The following is an 18,330-nucleotide window of genomic DNA, read 5'->3' as shown; positions in this document are numbered from 1 at the left end:
GGAGATGAACTCAAGGAATGGACTACTTATTAGTCAGTGAATGGACTGGGCTAATCACTAGTTCTAGCTAATCACTGGTTCTAGTTCATCCAAACAGGGCCTAAATCTTTATTTCCATCCACGAACCCAACACAAAATGTGAATAAAAAGTCAACTTTTGAGCTTAATTCTTTGGGCCATGCTAGCACCCGGACGTCCGGACGCCCGCGCACCCGCGTGCTGCTGCGCCTGCCCGCGTGCTTCGTACCCCATGCCTGCTGCTGTTGGGCCTACGTGCTGCTGCTGCTACGCTTGCTGGCTTGCCAGTTGCCGCACCTCGAGCGTGCTGCTATTGTTGTGCCTACCCACGTGCTTCATGCCCTGTGCCTGCTGCTGCTGGGTCCACGGGTGTTGCTGCTACGCCTGCACGAGAGAGCATGTGCATGGGCCCACCCGGCTGCATGCGATAGAGAGGGTGGGAGCACAGCATGCGTGCCCGTGTTGACCTTAGTTGCATGCTCCACTGTGGGGGACCAAGCCTGGTGGTGCAGGGGCGCCTAGTTCTACGTCCGTTGGGTGCTGGCTCGCTCTGGCGCTCTGTATGCACGCATGCAGTTTGACCAAGAAGGCTCGGCCATTTAGGCACTGACCGCCCGTTGCGTGCACGTCTGACTTTTCAAGATGGCCCGCATGACAGAGATAGGCAGGGCTAGATGGGTGCGTGCAGCGCACGCGTGTCCGCGAGTCAAAGCGCGTGGGGAGCAGCACCTGATGCAACGTACTAAAAAACAGGTAAAACAATTGAAACATATGTTTACAACAAATATGTATAATCACTGCAACATATGCAACATTCAGATAAAATGCTTGCAACATACGTCTAAAATAGGTAAAACATTTGGAACATACAATTGCAACATACATGTATAGCCATTGCAATATATGCAACATCCAGATAAAAACATGCAACATCTAGATGAAATAGCTGAAATATTTGGAAAACACACGTGCAACATATATGTATAGCCACAGCAACATATGCAACATCCAGATAAAACACTTGCAACATACATTTGAAACAACTAAAATATTTAAAATATACACTTGCAACACACGTGTATAGACATTGCAACATATGCAACATTAGATCTACTTTTACAACATCCAGATGATACATATGCAACATACATCTGAGACACATGAAATATACGGTTGCAACATGTGCTCATCTACTTGCTGTCGCCCAATGAAGGTTGACGTGATCGTTGGGGAGCGCAACGCGAGGTGTGGGTGACGTGCGACATGAGGCACGAGGCATGGATGGCGCGCGGCGCGAGGTATGGGTGGTGTGCATGGCACGAGCCGGTTCCGGCGCGAGGCATAGGGGCACGTGGCGCGAAGCGGGTCTGGCATGAGGCGCGATGCGTAGGGGCACACAACACGAGGCAGTTCCATCGTGGTGGAAGCATCTAGATTTTTTTTAATAATGGCCGGTCAAGGCCCAGCGAAACATGCGTCTTTTCATCTACTCCACTGTTACTTTTTTCTTTGAGAATTGTTCAGGTACTTTGTCGGTGTTTCGAGTAAACACTAACTAGTAAATTTGTATTTGTTGCGTGTTAGTCGTGGATGGTGTGCTAAAAGACATGAGGTTTATACTGGTTCGGGCAGAATGTCCATACGTCTAGTCTACTGCTCCTGCTCGTGTTATCAACACTGAAAGGTTCGTAATAGGGGGTACAAATGGTCGAGAAAGGGACAGGTCCCAAGTCTCTGATGGAAAGGTCGAACGAGTACTAAGAGCTCGATTGCTGCTCAGCTGTGTGTAATGTGGTGCGTGGTGTGTTGAATTGATCCTTCCTCTTAGTGGGGTGCCCTGCCCTCCCTTTTATAGATCAAGGGGGAGCAGGGATTACAGATAGGAGAAAGAGGAAAAACTAGAGGCAGAGAAGGTCCTTTGAAGGTGTCAGGTCTTACTTTTCCTTTGAGCCTACCCCGCTGACATGGTAGACGGTGCCAGGGATAGCATGTTCATTGATCCTGATAGGGCCGTACTCTGGCTTCGTTCAGCAAGTGGTCACATCCCGTCCCATCCCGGTGGACGACGCGGCACACCAGGGTGTTGAGCCATGACCCTATGGGGAGTAGATGGCGTAGAGGCCCCACATTCGTTACTGTAGATGACATGAGTTTCGTTCTTGGACCGTAGTGGTTGTCGTATGTTGCCGTCAGGATTCGTGTTCGAGGGTAAATGTCGGTGCCCATAACATTGTAGCATAAATGTCGGCGCCCACAATACTGTTTGGGCCCTGACATGCCTAGAAGGGCTTAAAGCGCCTATCTGGTCATGTCTTGACGGTACTTCCCTATAGGCGTGCAGGGTATGGTCCTCGGTATTGCGGTTGACTTGAGTGCCCCACCTTATCTGCACGCATAGTTATGTAGGAGTAGCGTATAGACGTCGGGCGAGGCAGAGTCTACCCCCGAACATCGGGCGAGGCGAAGCCTCGCCCCTGGACGTCGAGCGAGGTGGAGCCTACCCCCAGATGTCGGGCGAGGTGAAGCCCAACCTCGAACGTCGAGCGAGGCGGAGCCTGCCCTTGGACGTCGGGTGAGGTGGAGCCCACCCTCGGACGTCGGGCGAGGTGAAGCCTATCCCCAGACGTCGAGCGAGGCGGAACCTGCCCTCAGACGTCGAGCAAGGTGGAGCCAGCCCTCGGTCATTGGGCGAGGCGGAGTCTACCCCAAACATCGGGCGAGGCAGAGTTTAGCCCTCGGGGGCCAGGCGAGGCGGAGCCAGCCCTCAGGGGGCGGGCGAGGCGAAGCCAATCTTCAGTTGTTCAGGTAAGAAGTGTAGTTGTGTTCTTGTCTTGTTCAGAAGCATCAATGTTTGATGGTTATTAGCTCCACCTCTTTGGGTACCCTGGTATTTGGTCCTCGACAGTAGCCCCTGAGCCCCTAGGTGATTCAGATAGAATCGCCTGGGGGTGTTTGTGACTTGCCAGAGGGTGCAGGCGAGCGCACCCGACGGGTGTAGCCCCTGAGCCCCCGGGTAATTCAGATAGAATCACCCTAGGGGTATTTCGATTCGCCAAAGGGTGCGTGCGAGCGCACCCATCCGGTGTAGCCCCTGAGCCCCTAGGTGATTCGGATAGAATCATCCGGGGGGTAATTCAGACCCTATGTGGGTATGGTTGTGAGATTTGGTGTTTTGATCAACTAGATAGTTTAAAGGGAACCCTGGTATTCCGTTCGTGGGGATTCATCCAGGGTCAGCCCGGTTGAGACTCGATCATGAATCGAGACTCCCTTAAGGTTTGTGTGCCTAAGTTTTGGCCGCTCGTGGGCCCATCCTTCATTGGGATGGTCACCGAGACCATTGGGCCAGCCCTCGAACTCCTAGGCCCAGGCGGGCCAAAGCAATGCTTTTTTGACCCGTATCCCTTCTGTGGGAAAAGAGTCTTGTTCTGCCTGGGAAGGCGAAACGTCCAGCGTGACTTTGGTGGGAAAGGATAAGGATTGCAGGCACATATCTTGCGATGTGACATGGTGGCGTATCATGGTAGGCACGGAGATCTAGGTAGATGATTGCCTTCCTCGCATCCATCGCCCCTATAAAACCAAGGGGTTCGCCCCTAGGGTTTCGTACTTTGCCTCCTTGCCTTTGCATCTACAACCTCCACCACCAATCGCCTGAGCCTCCCGCACCCGCATCGTAGCCATCATCAAGCTCGCATCCAACCACCCCAATTGTCTAATGGAGCCATGGTGTAGATCCAATGTCACCCTCCGGTGCCTGGAGGGCCTCATTTGCCGTGACCTTCTTTGCGCGCGGACCGCCGCCAAGGAGTGGCGGCTGCCCGGCAATGAGGACGCACCATCATTGCCCAATGGCTACGTTGTGTCCTTTGCTCACTTTCATGGGCAGGGATTCGCCACCCCCGCCCATAAGTTCCTTCGGGGGTTGCTGAATTACTACAATGTGGAGATGCAGCACCTCACTCCCAATGGGATCCAGCACATTGCGGCATTCGTTGCCCTGTATGAGGGGTTCTTGGGGATTAGTCCCCACTTTGACCTATGGCGGCATTTCTTCACCGTCACCCTCCTAAAGAAGCAGGAGAAGAGGTAGGAGCTGAGCATGCCAATAGGATGTGCCGGCATTCAGCTCCCCAACAACCAGGTCAATGAATACCCGTCGATGCATCTGTCAACCTCCAACAAGGGGTGACATTCGCACTGGTTCTACGTCAAGAACGACGTAGCTGCCCCCTTGCCAGCGTTCACCGGGCACCTCATCGAAGAGGCCCCAGAATCATGGAGGAAGTGGGGGGGTCCTGGATAAAGATAATAAGAAAATCTAGGACCACCTCACCACCATCTGAATTCTAAAGGAGAGGGGCATGAAGGGGTTGGGGATCATTGTCACCTATCATACGCGGAGGGTGGTGCCGCTGATGAGTCACGCGCTTCCCCTGTAACTGATGGTGCCCGGAGCATCACTCGATGGGACAGTGCTTGCCGATGGAGCGCTCTCCCCCTCTGAAGTGGCGCAACGCATCAAGGAGGTGATGGAGCCTTCGAGGGACGATGCCAGCGTCGCACTTGATTTTGTGTATCCAGTGTCGGGCACCCCCCAATGCGGCCAGAACCGGTGTACATCGACTTCGTAAGTTCTCTTTCCCCATGCCTCCTTTTTAATTGAACTCCCGTCCCCTTGATGTTGATATTGAGATAGCGGGACCAGCTGAAGAGGCTCATCTTCATGGATCGCTCGGCCCCGCTGCCGAAGGACCCGCTCATGGCGGCGATGAATTGCACCGTGGCCGAGTGGCAGAGGAACACGAAGGAGGTTGAGAGGAAGAAGAAACAGCAAAAGATGTTGGCACGGGAGCGAGGAGAGGAGACAGACAGTGACGATGATGACAATGACGATGAGGAAGATGATGAGGTAGTCATAGACACCGAGTGGGGTGACCTGGGAAGCAAGGACGCGCTGATAGGTACCCATTCGTCAATGTAGGGACCCTTCCTATTCCACGCAAGGGATGGTGCGGCCGTGAGGTTAGAGGAGGCAGGCTAGACCATCGGCCCGCCCTTAGAACCATCAGGGGTGGCCAGATCTACCGCCGCACCCGAGGTGCTAGCAGGGGGGGAGCGGCCCTACCGCCGTGCCTCAAGAATTAGCGGGGACAGGCACATCTGCCGCTGCTCCTGAGGTGCTAGCGGGAGCGGGCAGACCCATCACCACACCCCAAGAGCCGGCGAGGGCCGGCGGATCTACCGCCGCACCTAAGGTGTCGAGAGAGGGGAGTGGCTCCGCCGCCATGCCCCCAGATACAAGGGAGGTGAGCCCCTCGGCCCGGGTGTAGGGGATGGGCTAAAAATGGTCCCGCCCCGATGAGGTGGAGCAGGGAACTAGGGGTTCATCCCCCAAACTTCTCCACCGCCCAACAACGCCAATGTAAGTTGCTGACTCCTCTGTTATCTCTGTTTTTTATAGCGACTCACGCCTTTTATTTCTTTTGCAGCGTTGGGAGATGGGTCAGACGGGGCACTTCTTTAGCGCTGGCGCCCAAGAAGACCATCGCCCTTCAGGCAAGGTGGGGGCCACCGCCTGATGTCGCTCCCGTGTCGGGCGAGAGCGGAGCCGACGTCATAGCCTCATCGGCCGGTCTAGCACCGCTGAAAGCTCTAGTTTGGTTTTGGTTAATTGATGAAACCCTAAATGCTAACCTAGTTTATCAAAGTGATTATGAGATAGGTAGCACTACTCCAAGTGATGAAGCAATGGTGAAGATCATGACGATGGTGATGGCATGGTGATGATCAAATGCTTAAACTTGGAAAAGAAGAAAGAGAAAAACAAAAAGCTCAAGGCAAAGGTATAAACCAGAGGAGCTATTTTGTTTTCGTGATCAAGACACTTAGAGAGTGTGATCACATTTAGGATTGATAGCCGTACTATTAAGAGGGGTGAAACTCGTATCGGAATGCGGTTATCAAAGTGCCACTAGATGCTCTAACTCATTGCATGTGCATTTAGGATCTAGTGGAGTCCTAACACCCTTGAAAATGTTTGTGAAAATATACTAACACATGTGCACAAGGTGATACACTTGGTGGTTGGCACATTTGATCAAGGGTGGACAGAAAAGATAGAGGTCACTAGGTGTGACCGGACGCTGGCCACGGTTGGACTGGCGCGTCCGGTCAGATGTATCAGCAAAGATGCTGGCGTCGGTCAAACGACCAGACGCTGGGTCGCTCTACGACCGGACGCTAGTAGGGTGCGTTCGGTCAATGCTAACGTACGCTGACGTGTGGTGCACAGTGGAGACATTGAGTGACCGGACGCTGGGTGAGTCCGGTCGAGCATGGCCGGACGCGTCCGGTCGTGAAAATTCGTGTTTGGAACCTTACTGGAAACGACCGAACGCTGAGATCCAGCGTCCGGTCACTTTCTAACTGACGTGTCTGGTCATCCCTTGACCATTGAAATCGGGCGATCGGCGTTTGAAGCCGATGACACGTGGCGCACATCACATGACCGGACGCTGAGGTCCAGCGTCCGGTCAATCTGACTGGAGCGTCCGGTCGGCCCGTGTTCAGTGCAGTGAGGAGCCCAACAGATCTATTTCGTGGGGGCTTCTATTTAAGCCCCATAGCCGGCTCAAGCTCACTCTCTTGCACATTTTCATTGACATAGCAACCTTGTGAGCTTAGCCAAAGCCCTCCCACTCATCTCCATCATTGATCCATCATCATTGTGAGATTGGGAGAGAATCCAAGTGCATTGCTTGAGTGATTGCATTTAGAGGCACTTGGTATTCGTGTTGCGTTGCGGATTTCACTTGTTACTCTTGGTGGTTGCCACCACCTAGATGGCTTGGTGCAGTGGTGGAGGATCGGCATGAGTTGGTGATTGCTCGTGGCTGTCTCTGGTGATTGTGAGGGGAGTTGTACCTTCCCCGGCGGAGTGCCGAAAGGTAACTCTAGTAAATTGCTCGTGTCATTGAGTTACCTCACTTGTGGGTAGGTTCTTGCGGTGTCCAATCGTGTGGACGAGGTTTGTGAAACACCTCTTAGCCGCCGAACCACCAAGTGTTGGTCGACACAACGGGGACTAGCGTGTTGGCAAGCACGTGAACCTTGGGAGAAAAATCGGTTGTCTCTTGCCATTTGATATTCTCACGATGATTGGTTTCATATTCATCTTGTGATTGGTTCATTCCTCTATACGGCGGTATAACCATCCCACTCACTCGTTTATATTCTTGCAAACTAGTTGTAGCAAGCTCTTTAGTGTAATTAGATTTGAGAGCTTGCTTTGCTATTTAAGTTTGCTTAGTGGAGCTCTTTAGAGTAGAAAATTTGAGAGCTCTTAGTGAGTAGTGTAACACCCCTGGTGTTTAGCTTCCACATTTGCACTGCATTTCATGAACATGAGCATCATGCATCCCTTCGTGAACTTATAGCACATGAAACATAATTTCGAAACACTGCAACATTTTGTATATTTCAGGTGTGTTGTTCTTTTATGAAATGTAAAGTGTGCAACACTTAAGTGCAACATGTGCCACTCACTTAGTGAAACAAGATTAGTTAATACTATGCAACAAGATCATGAAACATGTGAAACATGACCATGAAACATTTGCAACATTTCTTGTGTTTTTCATTGTTTCAGTATATATCTTGCTTGACTCTTGTGTGACCAATGCATGGTGTGGCTAGAAATGCTTGTAAGTAACTTAGTTACACATAGAATGTCTTTTGGAACATTGTTCATGTTGGTCACTTTGACTAATTAGGTTTCCAAGTCATGGTTTGACCAAATTTGACCCCTGAACCCTTTTGTTTGACTGTTTAAAAAGTGTGGCTTAGGATGTTTGCATGTCTGAGCAACCTAAAGCAAAGATGTAGAGAATTATGTAAGGAACAAAAGTTATTTTGTGACCAACTCGTGAAAATGTGCATAACATGCCCAAAAAGGTCCCACAAGTCAGCTTTGAAGGTGGATTCAACACTTGGAATTATTTCTAAGTCCTAAGTGCAATTTCAGTTTCATGTACCCTAGTTTAGAGCTCTGTAGTTCGCAAACAAAGCCAAATCAGCTCGAGCTCCAATTGTAAGAATTATAGTTCACATGTAGACATTCAACTTTGTTAATTACCTCTTGAGCTAGATCATCATGGTTTAGGAGATAATCATCGTTGAAATTCGCCTGTCAGTCGGGACTGTCGAAACTGAAATGAAATTTCAGAAGCTACAGTGACCGACCGTCTTCAGACTGTCATCGCCGCGTGTACGCCGCGCATCGCCGGCCGTCTGATCGCGCAGGCCACGCGTTGCGGCCGTCCTGGCGCCGCTGCCGCTGTCCATTGCTAAAGCCGCGCCTCTCTGCCCTTCCATTCACTCCTCCCTTGCCTCCTCTGTTCGTCCGAAGTGCAACAGCAGAGCCACCGCTCCACCATTGCCACCGAGAGCAAGCGCCGTCGCCCAGCTCACTCGCCGCCGCGAAAACGCTGCCACCAATGAGCCCAAAGCTCCACCATCATCTCACCTAGCTCGTCCAGCACGCCGTTGGGCCGGTGAACCGAGGTAGGGGTCGCATTTAGCCTTCCGCCGCCGTCCGGACTTCGCCAGAGTTGGAGCTCCCCATGGCCATCGCTGCACCGCTTCTCTCTTCCTTCCCTAGCTCCCGTATCGCCTTTCCCATCATGCGCTGATGCTCGGGTGATGATGTCACCACCCACGCCGGTCCAGCCAAGCCGGAACACGGCCGCGCGCCGCCGTGCGCCACGGCCGAGCCGCCAAGCTCCGTGGCCGGGGTACCTAGAGGTCGGTAGGGTTTGCGGTTAGGGTACCAATCGACGCAGTAGGTCTAGGCGGTCACGTTGGTGCCGTTTTCGTCGCCGGTGAGGTCACCGTCGGCGAGCTGCGCCGTCTTCCGCGCCGTCGCAGCCGTGTCCTCTGTTTCGTCTCGCTGACCGGTGGGGTCGGCTGACAGCCGGGTCCCACACGTCAGTGGCTGTTGTTCTTAAGGATAGTTCAAATTTTCAGTTTTGAATGCTGATTTGTGATTTTTGTAACTCCTAATTGGTACATCCAAATTGAGTAATTCCAATTTTGTTAGACTCACAGTTAGGTCTAGTATTTAAGAAAAATATGTCTTGAGCACTTTATGTAGAAATTTTTGATGAATTAAATAGGAACTTGAAAAGTGTTTTTGAATGCATGCAAACTTGTTTAAATCATATCTTGAGTTTCCTTGATCCAAAAATTGTGAAATTTTGTGGGTAAGCTAGTATTGCTTAGTAGAAGCTCTGGTTAAAATTTGAGAGACATTGCATGTGTAGTTTTTGAGTTATAGAATTTCCTTTTATCATTGGTAGATACTTGTGTGAATTTTTGTAAATTATCTATGAATCCTATGGCCATGAAACTTGGTAGGTAGTATCTTGGTACCCTAAGGATGCTAGGAAAAATATGAAATCTGTTGCTTGACACTTTTCACTAAGGTTTCCTAATTATGCCATTTTAAGCCATTCTGCCTTACCATTTTTGTGTAGGCTGTTGTACTTACTAAAATGGTGTGAAATTTTTATGGTAGTCTACTTAGGGCGTGTAGGGTCTACTGTAATTTTTGTGGATTTAATGGTGTAGCTTTCATATATGTTTACTATTTCCTCTAATTAATTAAATAAATTAAGAAAGGTATTAAAAGAAATGTTTTGGTGATGAACACCCTACTTTCTGGTGTTCTTGTGAGATGTGTGACATGTGAGTAGATTTAGTTTTGTCCAATTAAGTGTTTATATCATAAGTTAATAATTATTTGTTTGCATCATGTCCCTCTGGACAGATCTGGGGACTTTAGAAAGCTCCCCATGATAATTTGGTTTTCTGTGATTGTGATGAATACAAAAGTTGTATATAATTTATGTGTCTAGCTCCTGTCAAAATTTGAGGGCATTTGGCCCAGTAGTTTAGAAACTACAGCTGTTTAAAGTTAGGTTCCAGTCTTTGCTTATTCTCTGCCTTGTGAGGACAGAGTTCTGTTGATTTATGAGTTCGACCTGGTAAAGGTTTGAATCATGCTTTGAGGTCTGAAAATGTTTTGTAGACAATTTTATAAGCTTTCCATATTGTCTTGTTGCATATCAATTGGATTTATAAATCTCCAGTTATAGCTAGTTTACTGCACCGCTACATAGTATTCATTTTGCTGAAATACAATTGCTTGAGTGTATGTGGTTGCAATGTTCTCGTTGATTGTTAGGGGTTAGCCTAACTTGAGAATATACTTAGGTGCAGGTGCTAGGTCGTTAACTGAAGATGAGCAATTATACATTAGGTTGTATAAACTTGGTAAGTAAAGTGATTTGAATAGGGCTTAAGTTGGAATATGCAAACTACAGCGAACATGTGCATTCCCCGAGCATCCCCGACATTCGTTCATGTGCATCCATGATATTTATCTTGCGCATTCATGCAATAGGTGTGCCGGAGGGAGTGACGTTGCTGGAGTTCGAGGGAGCCAACCAGGAGGAGGAACCCGAGGTGCAGGAAACCGACGAAGCAGTCGCTGTGGAGGAATTGCCCGAGTGCCCTGACCACCAGCCTTCCTCGTTCCTGAAAGGCAAGCCCCGGAGCATATTAAGCCTCCCATGTTTTTACAAATACATTGAGTATCTTTTATTGTTGATGATGCATTAAGTATAGGAATTGGTTGGAACCAATTGCTGCATTATATATCCTTCCTTGTCCAGATATCGCACTGGAATCCTATTTAAGTTCAGGAATGGGTTAAATGCTTAGCCATGCTTAGTGCGGTAGAAGTCAGGTGATTTCCTGTCACCTGCGAGCTTTAGGATGAGGTGGATCATGGTTGGCTATATTTGCTATCGTGGAAAAGAACCATGTGAATAATGAATTAAGACCGGGCGGGGTCTTGTGTAGGTTTGAACATAGTGACTCCGTCTGAGTCGTTTAAGGACCGATACGCTGTACGTCCTCATGTCATGTTGAACGCAGCCTAACACTTAGCTGGCCGGATAAGTCGTTCCGACCGCGAAGCCTAGTAGCTCGACTCAGGCCGGGGACGCGAGCAGTGGCGACATTCTGGAGGTAGTAAGGATGTGCGGAGAGCCATTGGCATAAGTCCAAGGCGGGTTAGAGTCCCGAACAACCTTGGCAGAGTGGGTCTCTGAGAATGTCGATCTGTTCGGACTCGCGACTCCTGAATCGTACCAAAGGTGACTTGTTGCGACCCTGACGGGGGAAGCAGGGTTTGTGTTTAGGAATACCCCTCTAGCTGGATAGGAATCGATTCGAATCGCCGTCTCTCCCGGATAGTGAGAACTTGACTGAGCAGCGGCAACGTAGATTCAATTAATTTAACGATATGGTTAAATGGATGTTGATAAGGTTGCCACAAGGAATACCTGCTATGGTTATTAATGTTTGCACCCTAATAAAATGATTGCTTAGTACAGGTTGTAATATAGATGATAGGTTAATGGCTAAAAAGTCACTGCTAGTTTAGGTTAAGAGTTGATCATTATTACTTCTGCTTTTCTGCAAAAAGAAAGGGTCAGCCAGCTCCACTACATTAAGCTATGCATAATCCTTGGTGTCATTTGTTTGGTTTTCGACGGGTAAGTCTAGCTGAGTACATTCCCGTACTCAGGGTTTATTCCCTCTTGTTGCAGATGACCTCCTATATCAGGGCTTCTGCAAGTATTGTCTCCACCCGGCGGGTGATGAGGACTAGATCATGGGCATGATCTCCTTTCTCTTATCTGAATGCTTTTGCGGTCTGTGATCAACAAACCAGTATGTGTATTTGAACTCGGTGTGAGTTAAACTATTTGCTTCCGCATGTTTACAAGACTTGTTTTGTAATAACAATGACTCTGTGATGATGTAACCTATTTGCGAACGTATGCGAAATGTTGTAACGTACGATATGTTATGTTGAATTACTGTGATCTTGGTTGTATGCAAGTTGGTTTGAAATCCTTCGAGATTTCGGTTGACTACCGGGTTTATATGGGCTCAAGTTCGAGAATTTGATCGTTTCGGCGATTGTTTTTTGTACTTGTGCTCTTATAAATTGGTCGGTTCTATGACAAGTAGTATCATAGCAAGTTGTGTGTCTAGCTATCATTGCAACTAGATTTGTTGGATAGGTGGCTTGCAACCTTTGTAGAGCTAGAGCAAGTTTGCATTTTGCTATTTGTCATACTAATCAAATTGCTCTAGTTGATTTGTAGATTTTTAAATAGGCTATTCACCCCCCCTCTAGCCATATTAGGACCTTTCAAGTGGTATCAAAGCTGTGGTCACCATTTGATTGAAGGCTTAACAACCTTGGTGTCAAATTATGGCTCAAGTTGTGTTCAACCATGTGGGGGGCAGACCACCGTTCTTTGATGGCACATGCTATGATTATTGGAAGAGAAATATGAGGATGTATCTTGGTTCAATCAATGATCAAGTATGGGAAGTGATCGAGAATGACTATGCTATCATTGATCCCGATGATCCCACCAACCAAGATAAGATCAACAAGTAATGCAATACAATGGCTCTCAACACCATATACAATGCCATTGATTCCAAGGTGTTTGAGCAAATCAAGGATTGTGAAAGAGCAAATGAGGTGTGGAAGAGATTGGAGGAAACATATGAGGGCACACCGGCGGTGAAGAGTACCAAGTTATATATCCTCAAGGATAAATTGACAAGCTTCAAGATGAAGGAAGATGAGAGCATTCCGGAGATGTTCCATCGATTGCAAGTGATTGTCAATGATTTGAAGGCATTGGGAGAGAAGATCAAGGATGATGATGTCTCTCATCGGTTCTTAATGTGCTTACCTCCAAGATTTGAGATGTTGAGATTGCTCATCATAAGAGGAGGATTGAAGGAGATTACCCCCAACCAAGTACTAGGTGATGTCATGACCCAAGAGACATACCATGTGGAAAGGGAGAGGGATGACAAGAAGGAAGAAGAAGACAAGAAGAAGAAGAGTATAGCATTCAAGGCTAGCTCATCATCATCCAAGAACAAGGGCAAGTCCAAGAAAGAATCAAGTGATGATGATGATCTTAGTGATATTGATGATGAAGCTATGGCACTCTTTGTCCGCAAGATGGGAAAATTCATGAAGAAGAAGGGCTACGGTGCAAGAAAGAGAAGAGATCACACCAAGAGCAAAGAGTATGTGAGAAGATGCTACAATTGCAAGAGCCCCGATCATGTTGTAGCAAATTGTCCTTACAATAGTGATAATGATGAAGATGAGAAGAAGAAGCACAAGAAAGATAAGAATGAAAAGAAGGAGAAGAAGAAGAGAATGACCTTCCAAAAGAAGAAGAAGGGTGGAGGCTATGTAGTCACTTGGGATAGTGATGGTTCCTCGGATGGTGATAGCTCTAGTGACGATGACAAGAAATCTATCAAGAGAGCACTATCAAGCATCGCCATCAACAAGAAGCTCTCCATCTTCGACACTCCATCGACATGTCTCATGGCAAAGCCTACCAAGGTAAAATATGATGAGAGTGATGATGATGAATGTGAAAGTGACTCTTGTAGGAATGATAATGATGATGATGATGAGGATGAGGAGTACACCAAGGAGGAGCTCTTGGACATGTGCGAGCAAGTGCACGCTTGCAATGAGATGAAGAGAAAGGAGTGCAAAGAATTGCGCAAGAAAGTAAAATTTCTTGAGCAATCCTTTGATGAGCTCAATGCTACTCATGAGAGGCTAATGGAAGCCCATGAGAAGCTTGGCAAAGCTCACTCTAAGCTTGAAAAGGCTCACTCCTCTCTCATTGAGCAAGTCAAAGTGGAGGAAGCCAAGAAGGAGCAAGTGATCATATCATGTGATGTGGGACTAACATGTGATCTTATTGATGAATCTATTTTTGTTGCTCCCACTAACACTTCTTGTAGCACTACCACTTCCACTTCACCCTTGAGTGATGATCTTACTTGTGAAAACTCACTAAAAGTGGAAAATGAGACCCTCAAGAAGGAGGTGAGTGAGCTCACTCGTGCCTTAGGCAATGCCTATGGTGGAGATGCCCGCTTGCTAAAGTGCTTGGGTAGCCAACGGTTTTCTCTCAAAAAGGAGGGATTAGGCTATACCCCCAAGAAAGGCAAGGCGGCCTTTGTTACTCCCAAAGCTAGCTTTGTGAAGGGCAATGGCCGGTTTTGCAATAGATGCAAGCAAGTTGGGCATATAGAGCAATATTACAAATTTAACACGAACAATCTACCTAATGTATCCTCAATCAAATTTGATTCTTGTTACATGCTTTTTAAGGGTGCCAATGGTGTGAAGGCTAAGTTCATTGGTACACCAATTGTGGGCCCAAAGAAGAAGGCCATTTGGGTACCAAAGACCTTGGTAACTAACCTTCAAGGACCCAAGCAAGTTTGGGTACCTAAAAGGAATTGATCCTCTTTTGTAGGTCAATTATAAAGCCGGAGGAAGGCATTGGGTGCTTGATAGTGGGTGCACACAACACATGATCGGTGATCCAAGAATGTTCAATTCAATCAATGAAAATAAGAGCAATGGGATTGATAGTATCACATTTGGTGACAATGGCAAAGGCAAGGTCTAAGGGCTTGGTAAGATTGCAATATCCAATGATTTGAGCATTTCCAATGTGCTACTAGTAGAGAGCTTGAACTTCAACCTATTATCGGTAGCTCAATTGTGTGATCTTGGTTTCAAGTACATATTTGGTGTGGATGATGTAGAGATTATAAGTGTAGATGGCTCTAACTTGATATTCAAAGGATTTAGATATGAGAATCTATACTTGGTTGATTTCAATGCTAGAGAAGCTTAATTGTCAACATGTTTAATCACTAAGTCTAGCATGGGTTGGTTATGGCATAGAAGGCTTGGTCATGTTGGAATGAAATAATTGAACAAGTTGATTAAGCATGACTTAGTTAGAGGCTTGAAAGATGTCACATTTGAGAAGGATAAGCTATGTAGTGCATGTCAAGCCAGAAAGCAAGTTGGTAACACACATCCTAAGAAGAGCATGATGAGCACATCTAAGGCATTTGAGTTAATGAACATGGACTTGTTTGGACCAACCACATACACTAGCATTGGAGGAAATAAATATGGATTTGTGATTGTGGATGATTTCACTAGATACACATGGGTATTCTTTCTTGTTGACAAGAGTGATGTGTTTGCAACATTCAAATCATTTGTCAAAGGCATTCACAATGAGTTTGAAACAACCATCAAGAAAGTTAGAAGTGACAATGGTAGTGAATTCAAGAACACTAGAATTGATGAGTTGTGTGATGAATTTGGAATTAGACATCAATTCTCAGCCAAGTACACTCCTCAATCAAATGGCTTAGTTGAAAGGAAGAATAGAACTTTGATTGACATGGCAAGATCAATGTTGAGTGAGTACAATGTGAGTCATTCATTTTGGGCCAAAGCAATCAACACGGCTTGCTATTATAGCAACCGTCTCTATTGTCACCCCATGATGGAGAAGACACCTTATGAGCTTTTGAATGGAAGAAAGCCAAACATAGCATACTTTCGGGTATTTGGTTGTAAATGCTATATATTGAAGAAAGGCACTAGATTAAGCAAGTTTGAAAAGAAATGTGATGAAGGTTTCTTGCTTGGTTACTCCACTACTAGCAAGGCTTATAGAGTTTGGAATTTGGCTAGTGGTACTCTTGAAGAGGTTTATGATGTGGAGTTTGATGAAACAAATGGTTCCCAAGAGGAAGATGAGAATCTAGATGATGTGAAAGGCACTCAATTGGTCAAGGCAATGAGAAACATGGACATTGGTGAGTTAAGGCCTAGAGTGGTGATTGATGTTGAAGATGACAAGAATCAAGTACTCTCTAACTCAAATGTGCAAGCTAGTGGTTCTCATGATCAAATCCAAGCAAGCTCTAGTGATGGCAATGTGCAAGATCAACAAATGGCTAGTTCATAATCTCAACCAAGTGATCAATCAAATGTTAGCAATCAAGTGCAAGTGCTTCAACCAACCAATGTTGCAAGGGATCATCCATTGGACATTATCATTGGTGATATTTTAAGAGGTGTGCAAACAAGATCAAGATTGGCTTTATTTTGTGAGCATTTCTCATTTGTGTCATCTATTGAACCTAAGAAGATAGATGAAGCTTTGAGGGATGTTGATTGGGTCAATGCTATGCATGAAGAGCTAAACAACTTCACAAGAAACCAAGTATGAGATTTAGTTGAGAGGCCTAAGGATCATAATGTGATTGGAACCAAGTGGGTCTTTCGGAACAAGCAAGATCAAGATGTGATAGTAATAAGGAACAAAGCAAGATTAGTGGCTCAAGGTTACACCCAAGTTGAAGGTCTTGACTTTGGAGAAGTATATGCCCCGGTTGCAGGATTGGAAGCAATTAGGATCTTGCTAGCTTATGCTTGTGCCCACAACATCAAGTTGTACCAAATGGATATAAAAAGTGCATTTCTAAATGGGTACATCAATGAGCTTGTGTATGTTGAGCAACCTTCTGGTTTTGAGGATGAAAAGTAACCCAACCATGTGTACAAGTTGAGAAAGGCTTTGTATGGATTGAAGTAAGCACCTAGAGCATGGTATGAGAGATTGAGGGACTTCCTACTCTCTAAGGGATTCAAGATGGGAAAGGTTGACACCACTCTCTTCACTAAGAAGCTTGGAAAGGACTAGTTTGTGATGCAAATCTATGTTGATGATATCATTTTTGGGTCAACAAATCAAGAATTTTATGAGGAGTTTGGTAAAATGATGGCTAATGAGTTTGATATGTCCATGATTGGAGAGCTTAGTTACTTCCTTGGTCTTCAAATCAAGCAAATGAAGAATGGCACATTTGTGAGTCAAGGCAAGTATATCAAGGACATGCTCAAGAAGTTTAGAATGGATGATGCTAAAGCTATTAGTATACCAATGGGGACAAGTGGAAGCTTGGATAGTGATGCTAGTGGCAACATGGTGGATTAAAAGATGTATCGGTCCATGATTGGAAGTCTACTCTATGTGACCGCATCAAGGCTGGATGTGATGTTTAGTGTATGCATGTGTGCTAGATTTCAAGCCTCACCAAGGGAAAGTCATTTAAAGGCAACTAAGAGAATATTGAGGTACCTAAAGCATACACAACATGTTGGATTATGGTATCCCAAAGGAGCAAGATTTGAGTTAATTGGATATTCGGACTCCGATTATGCGGGATGCAAAGTTGAGAGAAAGAGCACATCAGGCACATGTCAACTATTGGGAAGATCACTTGTGTCTTGGTCATCAAAGAAACAAAATAGTGTAGCACTTTCAACTGCCGAAGCGAAGTACATTTTGGCTGGTAGTTGTTGTGCTCAATTACTTTGGATGAAGGCTACCTTGAGTGACTTTGGGATCAAATTCAAGCAAGTGCCATTGCTATGTGATACTGAAAGTGCCGTAAAGCTCACCAACAACCCAGTTCAACACTCAAGAACAAAGCATATAGATGTCTGTCATCACTTTATAAGAGATCACCAACAAAAATGGGACATTTGCATAGAGAGTGTGGGCACCGAAGATCAACTTGCTGACATATTCACCAAGCCACTTGATGAGAAGAGGTTTTGCAAGCTAAGGAATGAATTGAACATACTTGACTTCTCCAATATGTGTTGATGCACCCCCACTATATGACATGCCTCTCCTTTGAGCAAAGCAAGATAAAATTGATTGACATGTCATCCATCCATCCATTGCTAAGGACTTGTTTAGTGCATCTAGTCATTCCTATCATGTCCTAGGCTCATTCATGAAAATCAAATGAATTTAATGCTTGTATGGTACAACTATTGCTTGTATGCTTGAAATGATCTAGTGGTACCATATGACATGTTTGTGGGCTTGTAAACCTAGTGTTTGATCTATAAAATGAGCTATAAGTGTTTAACTCAACATGGTACAAGATAATCCTTATTTGGAGGTGTGAAGAAGCTTGTCCTTGGATCAAACCGAGTTAAATAACTTTTGCAAGTAATCTAGATTGAACCAATTTGGGAAAATGATCCTCACTTCACATGGTTTCACCCTACTTTTGTGCTAATTGTTGACAAAGGGGGAGAGAAATGCACAAAGATAGTAAAATAAATATGGGGAGCAAACAAATGAAATGACATTGTAAGGGGATCAATCATCAAAATTGCACACAAGTAGGGGGAGCAAGCTCATAAACTTGTATGATGCATTTGAATGTGCATTTCATATATTTGCTTGCATGGTACAAGTTCTCAATTTCAATATCCAT

This window comes from Miscanthus floridulus, chromosome 8 (assembly GCF_019320115.1).
Source record: "Miscanthus floridulus cultivar M001 chromosome 8, ASM1932011v1, whole genome shotgun sequence".
Lineage (NCBI taxonomy): Eukaryota > Viridiplantae > Streptophyta > Magnoliopsida > Poales > Poaceae > Miscanthus > Miscanthus floridulus.
The sequence above is the reverse complement of the archived record's forward strand: the minus strand, read 5'-3'. Positions refer to the sequence as shown.